Here is a 14,528-nt window from a genome sequence, read left to right on the forward strand (position 1 = left end):
GTGTGTGTGTGTGTGTGTGTGTGTGATATATATATACAGTTAGGTCCAGAAATATTTGGACAGTGACACAAGTTTTGTTATTTTAGCTGTTTACAAAAACAGGTTCAGAAATACAATTATATATATAATATGGGCTGAAAGTGCACACTCCCGGCTGCAATATGAGAGTTTTCACATCCAAATCGGAGAAAGGGTTTAGGAATCATAGCTCTGTAATGCATAGCCTCCTCTTTTTCAAGGGACCAAAAGTAATTGGACAAGGGACTCTAAGGGCTGCAATTAACTCTGAAGGCGTCTCCCTCGTTAACCTGTAATCAATGAAGTAGTTAAAAGGTCTGGGGTTGATTACAGGTGTGTGGTTTTGCATTTGGAAGCTGTTGCTGTGACCAGACAACATGCGGTCTAAGGAACTCTCAATTGAGGTGAAGCAGAACATCCTGAGGCTGAAAAAAAAGAAAAAATCCATCAGAGAGATAGCAGACATGCTTGGAGTAGCAAAATCAACAGTCGGGTACATTCTGAGAAAAAAGGAATTGACTGGTGAACTTGGGAACTCAAAAAGGCCTGGGCGTCCACGGATGACAACAGTGGTGGATGATCGCCGCATACTTTCTTTCGTGAAGAAGAACCCGTTCACAACATCAACTGAAGTCCAGAACACTCTCAGTGAAGTAGGTGTATCTGTCTCTAAGTCAACAGTAAAGAGAAGACTCCATGAAAGTAAATACAAAGGGTTCACATCTAGATGCAAACCATTCATCAATTCCAAAAATAGACAGGCCAGAGTTAAATTTGCTGAAAAAAACCTCATGAAGCCAGCTCAGTTCTGGAAAAGTATTCTATGGACAGATGAGACAAAGATCAACCTGTACCAGAATGATGGGAAGAAAAACGTTTGGAGAAGAAAGGGAACGGCACATGATCCAAGGCACACCACATCCTCTGTAAAACATGGTGGAGGCAACGTGATGGCATGGGCATGCATGGCTTTCAATGGCACTGGGTCACTTGTGTTTATTGATGACATAACAGCAGACAAGAGTAGCCGGATGAATTCTGAAGTGTACCGGAATATACTTTCAGCCCAGATTCAGCCAAATGCCGCAAAGTTGATCGGACGGCGCTTCATAGTACAGATGGACAATGACCCCAAGCATACAGCCAAAGCTACCCAGGAGTTCATGAGTGCAAAAAAGTGGAACATTCTGCAATGGCCAAGTCAATCACCAGATCTTAACCCAATTGAGCATGCATTTCATTTGCTCAAATCCAGACTTAAGACGGAAAGACCCACAAACAAGCAAGACCTGAAGACTGCGGCTGTAAAGGCCTGGCAAAGCATTAAGAAGGAGGAAATCCAGCGTTTGGTGATGTCCATGGGTTCCAGACTTAAGGCAGTGATTGCCTCCAAAGGATTCGCAACAAAATATTGAAAGTAAAAATATTTTGTTAGGGTTTGGTTTATTTGTCCAATTACTTTTGACCTCCTAAAATGTAGAGTGTTTGTAAAGAAATGTGTACAATTCCTACAATTTCTGTCAGATATTTTTGTTCAAACCTTCAAATTAAACGTTACAATCTGCACTTGAATTCTGTTGTAGAGGTTTCATTTCAAATCCAATGTGGTGGCATGCAGAGCCCAACTCGCGAAAATTGTGTCACTGTCCAAATATTTCTGGACCTAACTGTATATATATATATATATATATATATATATATATATATATATATATATATATATATATATATATATATATATATATATATATATATATGTATAATATTATATATACACACACACACACAGTATATGTACATCATCAGCCCTTGTAGTGAGAGATGCTTGGGTCTGATGCCAGGTCTTAGGCTACATGCGCACGTTGCATTTTTGGCTGCAGTTTTGTTCTCAGAACTCTGACATTTGACTTCCCAGCAAAGTCTATGAGAAGTCAGATTTGCTATGCACACATTGCAGTTTGTCAGTGTTTTGTCAAACTTTGTGACAAAAAAAAAAAAAAAAAAGTAGCATGTTCATTCTTCCTGCGTTTGTCAACATTTTTCACAAAAACGCAGCAAAAACGCACCTACAAATACAAGGAATTTTTGTGACATTTCCAGGCTTTCTCTGACAACGTGCAGTTTTGGCTGCAGTTTGTGAACACAAAAAGATGCAGCGTGCGCATGTAGCCTAAGGCCGCTTTACACGCAACAACATCGCTAACAAGATATTGCTTGGGGGGGGGTGTCACAAAATTCGTGACGCACATCCGGCCTCGTTAGTGACGTCGTTGCGTGTGACACCTACGAGCGACCGCTAACTATCCAAAAAACTGCAAAAATCGTTGATCGTTGACACGTTGTTCCTTTCCCAAATATCGTTGCTCATTTTGGACGCAGGTTGTTGGTCGTTCCTGAGGCAGCACACATCACTACGTGTGACACCCCAGGAACGACGAACAACAATGTACCTGCATCCTCCTGCAACGAGGTGGGCGTGTTGTTAATGCGGCTGGTCTCCGCCCCTCCGCTTCTATTGGTGGCCCGCTGTGTGACGTCGCACGAACCTCCCCCTTAAAAAAAAAAAAAGAAGAAGAGGTTGTTCGCCGGCCACAGCGAGGTCGTTAGGAAGGTATGTGCGTGTGACGCGTACTAGCGATATTGTGCGCCACGAGCAGCGATTTGCCAGTGACGCACGCACGCACGATGGGGGTGGGTGCTATGTCGCTAGCGATGTCGCAGCGTGTAAAGCGGCCTTTAGAGGTAGAAATTACTTCCCAAAACTGTAATACTTCTTTCATAAGTAAATGCCCAGGATTTCACCCATCATTATCAAAAAGACCACGAGCGTCATTATGTAAAGTGTGGGGGAATTATATTTCCAACTAAGTACGGTATACCTGTATCGCACATAGATTTCAGAACCTGTATGACGCCAAACATCACATTTTCAATGGAAATCTATTTCAGCCAAATTAAATCTTCCTGGGCCATAACACAATAAAAACCATTGTATAAATCAATCTTCTGGTGAGGTTTCTAATCTCTCTTATTACACCATGATTTGTAACATTCTTTCCCTACTTGAAAAGTCTTTATAGATCAACCATTTCATGACCGGGTGAGAATGGGAAATGTTACAAGATTCAGTTTCTCTTTGAAAATAAATACAATAATTTAAATCAAGAATATAAAAAAAAAAAAAAATAATAATTATAAATATTTATAATATAATCTCTTTACTATTAATCGGCCAATATTTCTTACACAACTTCTCCATTGTATACAGACAATTTTACTTATAAATATATGATCACGGATTGCCCTATTCTAATCTTGGGGGATCCTGGGAAATCAGCAAGGGAACCTGACAAGTGAAATCTTTACATAGTGCCTATTGTAATCAATGGCAGTCTGTATGGCTCGGTCAGTCCTCCATATATTGGTGCTCTCCGCTTCTGAGCCCCGCTCTGATTTTATAGCTACTGTATTATAAATGAGGGATCGCAAAGCTTCCTATAAAAAGTGTTTAGAACCCTTTGATCCTAAATCATTATTATAATACCAGTTTATTAGTAATCCAATTCTTTGCAGTTGTAGAGACTTTATATGAAGCCAGTATGGCCACCACTAGTCCGACAGGATGATGCAACGAACTGTTGGGCTATGTGCGCACACAGCAATTTTTTTACGCTGCGTTTTTGGGCGCAAAACAAAAACACCGCACAAAAACGCACCCACGGCAAAAACACATTGGGAAAAACGCATGCGTTTTTACCACGTTTCAGTGCGTTTTTCCCAATGTATTGCATGGGTAAAAAATGCAGGAAAGAATTGATATGTTCATTTTCTTTTTTTCCCAGCTCAAAAACGCAGCTAAATAAAAAAAAAAAAAAAAAAAAAAGTGTTGTGCGGACAGCAAAAATGTAAAGTCAGACTTTGCTGGGGAAGCAAAGTCATGCAGTTTTGAGCCCAAAAACGCACCCGAAAAACGTGCAAAAACACTGTGAAAAACGCCTAGTGCACACATAGCCTTAAAAAGTACCTGAAAAAAAGCATATCTGCTCAATTGCTGTAGGGATATATCCTTAGGGTGCTCTTAGGGCATGTGCGCACGTGTGCGTATTGCATGCATTTGTGCTGCGTCTAGCACTGCAGCGTAAATACATGCGTCCTGAGCACAATCTATGAAGATTGTGCATAATCCTTACGCACAATGCTTTTTTGAATACAGCGTTTTGGATGCTGAAATTTTGATGCAAATCGGTGCGTTCAAAAATGCAACATGTCACTTATTTCGTGTGCTTTGGATGCAGCCCCCTAGCTCTGTCTATGGGAGAGGCTGCATCCCGAGCGCATGAGATCGGCATCTATTCTGCAGACACACTGCATCCATTACACAGTATTTCTGCAGCAATTTGAAGTGCACATGTGCTGACAAATCGCTGCAGAAATTTCAGCGTGTACGTGTGCACAAGCCCTTACACTGGCCAAATCCTTCAAAGTCTACATGGTAATGAACCATCTTTCACGATAACTGTGTGACGTGAATGGGTTGAGCGCTTGAACGATGTGTGAGAACACTTGGACATGAAATCGTTTATTGAGCAAATAAAATTCTCATTTATCTTTTGAAAAGTGAATAATGTAATTAGAAATTATTTTCTCGTCAGATCAGACCAGCAAAAAGGAGGAGGAGTGCAAATTTAGATCCTATGGGGGTGTGCATATGGGCCGGTTTGTATTGCGTTTTTTGGGGGGCAGATTTGTCACAAATCTGCAAGCAAATCATGATGACCGCAAATTCAATGAGAATACTGATGGTAGTGCCCACCTTGAGAATTTTCTCCTTTGCAGATTTGGTGCAGAAAATAATCTGCAGCATGTCAATCCTTTTAGCAGTTTTTGCAACTTTTTTTCATCCATTGAAAAAAATGACATTTTGTGTACTCACCGTAAAATGTCTTTCTTGGAGCCTTTCATTGGGGGACACAGACAGTGGGTTATATGTTATCTCCAGGGGAGGCTTGACACTAGATTTAAAAAAGTTAGCTCCTCCTCCCACAGCATATAACCCCGGCTAGGTGGGAACTAGCCCAGTTTTGTGTAAAAGCAGTAGGAAAAGGGTAACCAAAACCACAAGGGCGGGAGCGGTGTCCCCCAATGAAAGGCTCCAAGAAAGACATTTTACGGTGAGTACACAAAAATGTCCTTTCCTTTCTCGCCTTTTCATTGGGGGACACAGACAGTGGGACGTCCCAAAGCAGTCCCTGGGTGGGAACTGAACTAATAACAGTGTATAACGTCAGACTAAGAACTGACTAATAACTGCAACAGCAGTGAACTCATAAGAAAACACTGTCAGAACCGAGCAGTGGCCACTTATAAATGGGCCACTGCTGCCTGAAGAACTTGTCTTCCAAGAGCAGCATCCGCGGAGGCATGCGTATGCACTCTGTAGAATTTTGTGAACGTGTGCACACTGGACCAGGTAGCGGCCTTGCAAAGTTGAGCCGCCGAAGCCTGATGGCGGATAGCCCAGGAGGAACCCACTGCCCGTGTAGAGTGGGCACGCACAGATTGAGGGGGAACTGCACCTCGTGCCTTGTATGCCTCACAGATGGCAGTCCTGATCCATCGAGAAATCGTGGATTTAGATGCTGGGTCGCCCTTCTTGTGTCCTACTGGGAGGACGAAAAGGGCATCGGACTTGCGCAACGGCGCTGTTCTGGAAATGTAGATCCGCAGAGCCCTGACAAGATCGAGAGTGTGAAGGGCTTTCTCAAAAGGAGTGGACCGGGGCCGGGCAGAATGACGGCAACACAATGTCCTCGTTCAGATGGAAAGAGGATACGACCTTCGGAAGGAAGGCGGGGGAAGGCCGAAGAACCACCTTATGATGGAATATCAGGTAAGGTGAACGACACGAAAGAGCTGCCAGTTCGGACACTCACCTGATAGAGGTAATAGCGACTAAAAAGGCAACTTTCCAAGATAGTCGTTGAAGAGAGATTTCTCTCAGAGGCTCGAAGGGAGGAAGTTGAAGGACTCCCAGAACCAGATTCAGATCCCAGGGATCTAAGGGATGACCAAATGCGCCACCCCTTATAGAAAGGTACGGACCTGAGGGCGAGAAGCCAGCTGCTTCTGGAAAAAAAAAAAAATCGACAAGGCAGAAACTTGTCCTTTAAGGGTACTGAGAGCAAGACCAGAGTCCAGATCGTCTTGCAGAAAAGCAAGAACGTTAGGGATTGAAAAGGTCAGGGGTGACCGACCATGACGGTCACACCAGGAAAGATAGGTCTTCCAGGTCCTGTGGTAAATGCTGGCGGAGGAAGGCTTCCGAGCATTAAGCATGGTATGAACTACCCTGGAAGAAAACCCCGATCTGGCTAGAATCAGGGATTCAAGCGCCACGCCATCAAATGCAGCTGTGCTGTATTCTGGTGGAATATTGGACCTTGCGACAGAAGATCCGGGCGGTCGGGAAGATGCCAGGGAGTGTCGCTGAGAAGTTGGAGGAGCTCTGGGTACCAGGCTCTCCTGGGCCAGTCCGGAGCCACGAGGATCACCGGAATTCCCTCCGCTTTGATTTTCTTGATTACTCTCGGAATGAGAGGAAACGGAGGGAAGATGTAGGGTAGGCGGAACTGCGACCATGGAGAGACTAGAGCGTCGGAGCCTAGCGCTAGCGGGTCTCTCGACCGCGATATGAAGGGACGTATCTTGGCATTCATTCGAGACGCCATGAGGTCCACATCCGGGAGCCCCCAACGAAGAGTGATCTGATGGAACACTTCGTCGTTGGGGGACCATTCTCCTGCCGCTAGACCTTGCCTGCTGAAAAAGTCTGCGGCCCAGTTGTCTACCCCTGGGATATGGACAGCTGAGATGATGGGGATGTGCTTCTCTGCCCAATGAAGAATCTTGGATACCTCCTTCAACGCTGCCTTGCTGGGAGTTCCTCCCTAACCGTTGATGTAAGCCGTGGCATTGTCTGACTGGATCCAAACAGGGAGGCCCAGTAATAAGGGTTGAAGATTCTGAAGGGTCAGAAATATGGCTCTGATCTTCAGAACATTGATGTGCAGAGAGCGCTCGGAAGGAGACCAGCGTCCCTGAACAGTGTGGTGGAGAAACACCGCCCCCCAGACTATCAGGCTGGCATCCGTCGTGACAACCTGCCAGTGGACCGGGCGGAAGGACTTCCCTTGAGATAGGGATGAGACTTGAGTCCACCAGACAAAGGAGCTGAGCGCAGACCGAGACAGGAGGACTGACCGGTCCAGGGAAGCTGGATTCTTGTCCCAGGAGGATAGAAGATCCAGTTGTAGAGGGCGCAGATGGAATTGGGCAAAAGGACACGGCTTCCATGACCGCCACCATTTTGCCTAACACTCTCATTCCGTTCCGAAGGGATGTGTGACGGCGAGAGAGGAGGGATTGGGCAGCCCGAATCAGGGAAGCCCTCTTGTCCTCTGGAAGGAAAACCCGGGACTGAGCCGTGTCTATCAGCATACCTAGGAAGGTGATGCGCTGATGGGGAATGAGGGATGACTTGTTGAAGTTGACAAGCCACCCTAGCCTTGGCAGCGTGTCTAGGCAAATCTGCACGCTTTCTGAGCAAATGTGAGGAGAGCTCCCTTTGACCAGAAGGTCATCCAAATAGGGAACGACCAGGATGCCTCTGGGGTGTAAAATGGACATGACGGCCGCCATTACCTTTGTGAAGACCCGAGGTGCAGTAGCTAGTCCAAAGGGAAGGGCCCTGAATTGGAAATGACGGTGTCCTACGGCAAAGCGAAGGAACCGTTGATGAGAGACACATATGGGAATGTGTAAATAAGCATCTTGAACGTCTATGGAAGCTAGGAATTCTCCAGGTTCCATGGCGGCTAGTACTGCTCTCAGAGATTCCATTCGGAAAGTTCGAATCCGTACGAATTTGTTTAGCCGTTTGAGGTCCAAGATAGGGCGGACAGAGCCATCTTTTTTGGGAACGACAAAAAAATTTGAATAGAAACCTTTGCTGCGCTGTTCCAGGGGCACTGGAATGATAACGTTTGCCTTTTGTAAAGAAGCTATGGCCTGAATTAAGGCCTGGTTTTGCGTCTTGGACTTTGGGAGACGAGAACGCAGATACCTGGTGGCCGGCAGGGAATGGAAATCGATCTTGTAACCCGAGGTGACGATTTCTCGAACCCAGGCATCGTGGGTGTGTTTTAGCCAGATATCCCGGAAAAGCAGAAGCCGCCCTCCCACAGGAGTTGGATCTGCGGGATACCTGGCGTCATGCTGAGGGGGCCTGTACAGAGTGAGGTCCTTTGGATTTAGGCTGCTTGGAGTGGGAACGCCAAGAAGAGCCCCTTGAGGGACCGGATCCTCGATCTGAGCGTTGGGACGGTCCTTGGGCCGATGGCTTTTGGGGAGCAGGCCGAAAGGACTGCCTACGCCAGGAAGATTTTTTTGAAATTTCTGGCTACAGGCCGCTTTTGTGGTAGAATGGTACTTTTACCACCCGTCGCCTCAGATATGAGCTTGTCCAGGGATTCACCAAATAGACGAAGACCCTGGAAGGGAAGTGTGGACAGGGACTTCTTGGAGGCACTGTCCGCATTCCAGATCTTTAGCCACAGAACCCTGCGGGCGAAGACAGCATTGGCTGCCGTTAGCTGGCTGCATCTAGAGAGCCGTGAAGAAGATAATTAGAGGCGAGAGAGAACAAATCAAGAATCTCAAGAGCCTCCGGGGGAATATTGCAAGGGCGAAGCAACTTGCGCAGGTTCCTACTCCACACGCTCATAGCTCTAGCCACCCATGTTATGGCAAACAGGGGGCGTAGAGAGGAGCCCGAAGCCTGAAAAATAGATTTGACCGCAGCATCAACTGCGCGGTTAGACGAGTCCTTAAGAGACGCGTTGTCTGAAACGGACATAACCGTGTGTTTAGCCAGTCTGGATACTGGCGGATCCACAACGGGGGGTACCGACCAGGGCTTAACCATTTCCGGGGGAAAGGGATAAGCGAATGAAGAGGAGGATTTTATATTAAACCTCCTATCAGGGTGATCCCACCGTTTAGATACGATTTGATGAAAAATCGGATCCTGAGCAAAGGAGTTAGGAGGCTTCTTGGCTCGCTTGATTGCCGACTGAGAAGTCGGGTCCGAGGGCTGATCAGGAATCGACAGAGTGATTGACAGCCGCTATCAGAGTGTCTTCCATATGCCTAGACTCGGAAGGGACATCTGAATCAGAGTCAGTCTCGGGAATACTAAAGGTCACGGATTCGGAGTCAGACTGACCATCGTGTGAGTCAGATGAGGCAGAGCGGTCGCAATGGCGCCTTTTGGAGACAGCCTTTTTACGTACTGGGGATGATACACCAGACGTAGGCAAGCTCCTCTGAGGGAGCTGAGCCGGGGGGAGGCTGTGTGAGCCTGTGGAAGGCTGGGATATCTGAGCGGCCAGGTCATCCAACCTTTTAGACATCAGAAGAGCCCATGCAGGGATAGCCTCCTCAGACGGGGGTGCTGCTTGAGTGGCGGCCGGGGCCGAACCCACAGATTGCACGACCCCCTGGTCCGGCAACGCCTGTTGTGACATAGTAGTAGGGGCATCGCAGCCTCGGCAGAGTGGATAGCTTCGCCCATTGGGAAACTAGCTTCCACAGGTGGTGCAAGCATAGTACAGGTCCATAGAGGATGCCAGGGAAGCTTTATCACCCTTGCGGTTTTTACGCATGTCAGCAACAAACGTATAATTATACTGTGAGCCTTTAGCAGTATTACACTACTGTGGGTGAGGAGCTACTAGCAGTATTAGAAAGGGACTGCTATACAGAGCTGGTATATACCAATAGTAAAGTGGCACACACTGCCAAACAGTCAGTAAATACCTGCAGGCACAGTCAGTATATACCGCTGAAAGCTGATATACACCGCCAGCCAGCAGGCACACACCGCTAGGAAGACAGCGATATACCACTGAACAGAGCAGTATATAGTGCTGCAGAGTTGCAGAGCCAAGGAGGCGATCTCACCCGTGTCTGCTCCCCACATGTAATGGCGTTCAGTGTTCTCTGGCAGCGTGGAGGGGAGAGATGGCCCACTAGAGGGAGCGGCATCTAGAGCAGTGAGTGGGGCGTTGCTAAACATGCAGGCCGACACCGGGAGCTAAATTAATGATGCTTCCCCGGGATCATGGCTTGCATCGCCCCAACGGCGCCTTCTCAAGCGGCGGTCTGGATGCAGGGGACTGACCCGTCGTCTCCCTACCTGCTCTTGCTCCGTCTGAAGACGCGTCGGTCTTGGGATGCGGGGATCTCGGGGACGCATCTTCGGCTCAAGGCTAGCAGGTACTCTGTTCTGCCTAGCCCTCTGGAGCTACCTCTGTGAGGTGCTTCCAGGGAGCCTGGAGGGGTACGCAGACCCGACCACTTGGGCGCGAGGGAAGACTGACGGCTTTTGCACGCCAGGTTTCCTCTGCCCGTACACGGGGGGAACGGGGGTGGCAAGGCACCCAGGTATTGCCCCATAGTCAAAAATAGGAGAAAATCACAAAGAAAAATAGAATAAACAAAAAACATAAGCTGGCCTGGGGCTCAGGCCAGACGTGTCAGCCTCCCTGCTGACACTAAAAACAACTGGGCTAGTTCCCGCCTAGCCGGGGTTATATGCTGTGGGAGGAGGAGCTAACTCTTTTTTAAATCTAGTGTCAAGCCTCCCCTGGAGACAACATATAACCCACTGTCTGTGTCCCCCAATGAAAAGGCGAGAAAGGAACATGTTTTTTTGCAACTGGATTTTTCCTGCTAAGAAAAGCAGAAATTTCTGCATCCAAATACTCAACCGAAATAAGCAGGTCTCTCTGTGATTGGTCGATGGTGTTCCCAGGCGATTATTGAGTAGCAGTTGGAGTGTTGGAACGAGCACATACCAGTGTCATTATTGCAAATGTTACTGTTCACATAAACCACAAAACCACAAACTCTCGCTAATTTGATTATATATTCTTAGTATAGTATCTACGGTAATATTTGTTCAATGCTTTATAATTTCATGTATTCTAAATAAATAGTATCACTATGGGATGTGACCACGGGACACAACTACACTCCAGAAGATCTGTGTGAACACGGAGCACGGTGTGATTATCGCAATGCCATCATTTCCTTCCCTATTCATTCCATATAAAAACTTGTCCAACATAGTTTACTAATTCCAAGTTATGATCACACGAATATCTGCGCACTTTTACTCCTATACTATTGGGCATAGTTGCCATCCGAAACTGTAGTTATTATTCATGCGGGGGTCCAACGGCAGCCATACTGTACTGTCTTCTACAGGCAGCAGTAAGAAAAAAAAAAAAGGTTTTAAAAAAGAAAATAATGTAATATACAAACATCAATAATACTTTTCTTCTCTTCTATTGACTGTAATGCTTCTATAGCAGCAGGGTAGACCGCACTCTTGTAGATTCCTTGGGATGCTGTCATTTCTATACAATGCAGCGCTCCCTGTAGATTCACATCAGTACTCATCAGCACTGGACTCGCTCCAACGTTATAAGCTTGTTCTGCTTAAGCCTCAGAAAATAACTTGATGTTGTGGCAGGAGCTTTGTGTAGGGTTTAAAGGCTTTTGTGTTACTCTGCACCCACAAACCGCAAATCTCTTTATTGCGGCGGCTATCTGCTGGATGCAAAGTCCTTTAAAATGTCCGAGACTATAGGTGTCCTTAAATCTCAGGCAGCGCAGGAAAATCTGACAGTATATTTTATTCATTTGTAATATTTTCACATCACTCCTATACTGCACTGACATTTTAAAAAGGGACCCAGTCATTACATGGGCACTCGCAAACAAGCTTATTTGGACTAATCAAAGGATGCGGCTACTAGGCCCCTTCCATGGTCAACTCCTCTCTGGATCAAGAGGACGTGGGGAGTGGAGTCTAAATTTTCCAGAAATAGAGCACCACACGATATTGCTGTTCATCTAATTCATGGTTCAAAATGGAGCCCAAATATATTTTTAAGGTCTACGTGGGGGAGAGTTTGACAAAGTAAAGGTGCCTACAGGAGACTTTGCCAACAGCGATTCCCCCTCTACTCATTCACATGCATGCTCAGTTCAGCTAAGTACATGTGCTTTCATTGATGACAGTGGAGCAAGTAGTCACAGAAACTTATCTCCAGGGAGAACAAAAGCCCAAAACCTAAAAGCTTCCCCCTCTGCAGCTCCTGGGCTGCATTCTAGAAAGGTCCCTGTTATTATTGTGCCCCATGTGAGACCAAAATAAAAGACTTTATAAAGTGGTACCTTTTTGTATTCAGATACTGTAAATGTGACACGGGGGCGGGCTCTCTGGCGTCCGGTATTCTGCCTCCTGGTCCTGTATGCCGCCCCCCATCGCTCCTTTCCATAGCTGATGCACCGCCCACTGCTTCAGCCATCCCCGCGCATGCCCAGTGCCAGTCTCACGGGACTGAGCAGTGTGACGTGTGCGCAGGCAAGTGATTATGGGCGGGGCTGTGATTGTTATCAGCAAGTACCCGTCCATAATCTCGTGCGCGCGCAAACCTCACCAGCGGGCACACTGCTCAGGGTAGATGCTAGACTGTATGGGCTGCTTCCAGGGATGACTTCCCTTTTGTCATGTGATAGTATTTTGAACACGCCCCTATCACAGGGGCCTTTCTAGAATGCAGCCCAGGAGCTGCAGAGGGGAAATCTTTTAGGTTTTGGGCGAAATTTCTGCTGACTCCTGAATCCTTTAAAATCCAAACGTGCCCGATCCTCCTTTTGGACAAATATGAAGCACCAAAATCAGATCTCCTGACGCGGGTCTGATCCAGTCATCACAATTGGTGCTCCAACCAGATTGTATGGAGATCTGAGTTTGGCCTTTGCACCTCATCTTTCAGCTGATATTAAAAGGCCACTTTACACACAGTGACATCGCTAGTGATATCGCTGGTGAAAGCACCCGCCCCAAATTGCTGCCCGTGGCACAAAACATCACTCGGACCTGTCACACGGACTTATCTGCCTAGCGACGTCGCTGTGGCCGCCTTTCGGCATCACAGCGGCGTCACTAAGTGGCCGCCCAATAGAAGCGGAGGGGCGGAGATGAGCGGCCGGAACATCCCGCCCACCTCCTTCCTTCCTCATTGCGGGCGGCCGCAGGTAAGGAGATGTTCCTGCGATGTAACACATAGCGATTTGTGCTGCCGCAGGAACGACAAACAACCTGCGTCCTGCAACAGCAACGATAATTGGGATTAGAACGACGTGTCAACGATCAACGATTAGGTGAGTAATTTTGATCGTTAATGGTCGTTCGTGCGTTTCACACGCAATGATATCGCTAACGAGGCCGGATGTGTGTCACAAATTCTGTGACCCCAACGACATCTCGTTAGCGATGTCATTGTGTGTAAAGCACCTTTAAGGCCTATGACACACAGCAAGTAAAAATCGGATGGGGAGGGGAAAACAAACAAACAAAAAAAAATGCATTCTACTCAGACTAATGTTACTCCATGGGGCCGTTCCAATCTGCAATTTTTTTCTCAGGCCCAATTGGACCGAGAAAACAATTGCAGCATGCTGTGAATGTTAGCGAGTGATGTGTCACTTGCACCGATACAAGTCTATAGGGGGCTTTACACGCTACGATATCGTTAATGTTTGATCGTCGGGGTCACATTGTTAGTGACGCACATTCGGCGTCATTAACAATATCGCAGCGTGTAATACTTACCAGCGACTTTAGGCGACCTCAAAAATGGTGAAAATCGTTCACCATGGAGAGGTCGTCCCAAAGTCAAAAATCGGTAAGGGTTGTTTAGCGTTGTGGTTCATCGCTCATGCGGCAGCACACATCGCTATGTGTGACACCGCAGGAGCGAGGAACGTCTCCTTACCTGTCGCCGGCCGCAATGCGGAAGGAAGAGGTGGGCGGGATGTTTACATCACGCTCAGCTCCGCCCCTCCGCTTTGATTGGCCGGCCGCTGTGTGACGTTGCGGTGACGTCGCTGTGATGCCGAACGTCCCTCCCCCTTGAAGGAGGGATTGTTCGGCAGTCACAGCGACGACGCCGACCAGGTAAGTATGTGTGACGCTGCGTAGTGATAATGTTCGCTACGGCAGCGATCACAAACAATCGCATGCGCGACGGGGGCGGGTACTTACACGGTCACTATCGCTACAAATTGCTAGCGATATCGCTACCGTGTAAAGCCCCCTTAAGGGTGCGAGTGAAGCATCGGATTCCACTCGGATGACACCGGAGTAAGGTGCAGTATATGCATTAGTTGATCTGATTGCAAGATCACCTCACAGTTGAATGACGCTCGGTCACGCTCACAGTAGAGGGTCATTGGAATATCGCTTCCGAAGCTCTCATATCGGATGATATACGCTTTTGTGGCTCTACAGTTTGGCCAACATTAGTGTAATGTGTATGGCCGCTTTTAGGGAAAGTTGTGCCGTTCTCAACTATCTTTACCAATTAGCAAAAACA

At 47.2% G+C, this 14,528-nt stretch overlaps 1 protein-coding gene across 3 annotated transcripts in view; it reads right to left on the bottom strand.

Annotated features, from left to right (window-relative positions):
* NT5C2 (5'-nucleotidase, cytosolic II) overlaps positions 1-14,528 on the bottom strand; it is a 149,219-nt gene that overhangs the window by 107,425 nt on the left and 27,266 nt on the right. The window lies entirely within an intron of this gene.

The sequence above is a fragment of the Anomaloglossus baeobatrachus genome, chromosome 5 (genome assembly GCF_048569485.1).
Source record: "Anomaloglossus baeobatrachus isolate aAnoBae1 chromosome 5, aAnoBae1.hap1, whole genome shotgun sequence".
NCBI classification, from domain to species: Eukaryota; Metazoa; Chordata; class Amphibia; order Anura; family Aromobatidae; genus Anomaloglossus; species Anomaloglossus baeobatrachus.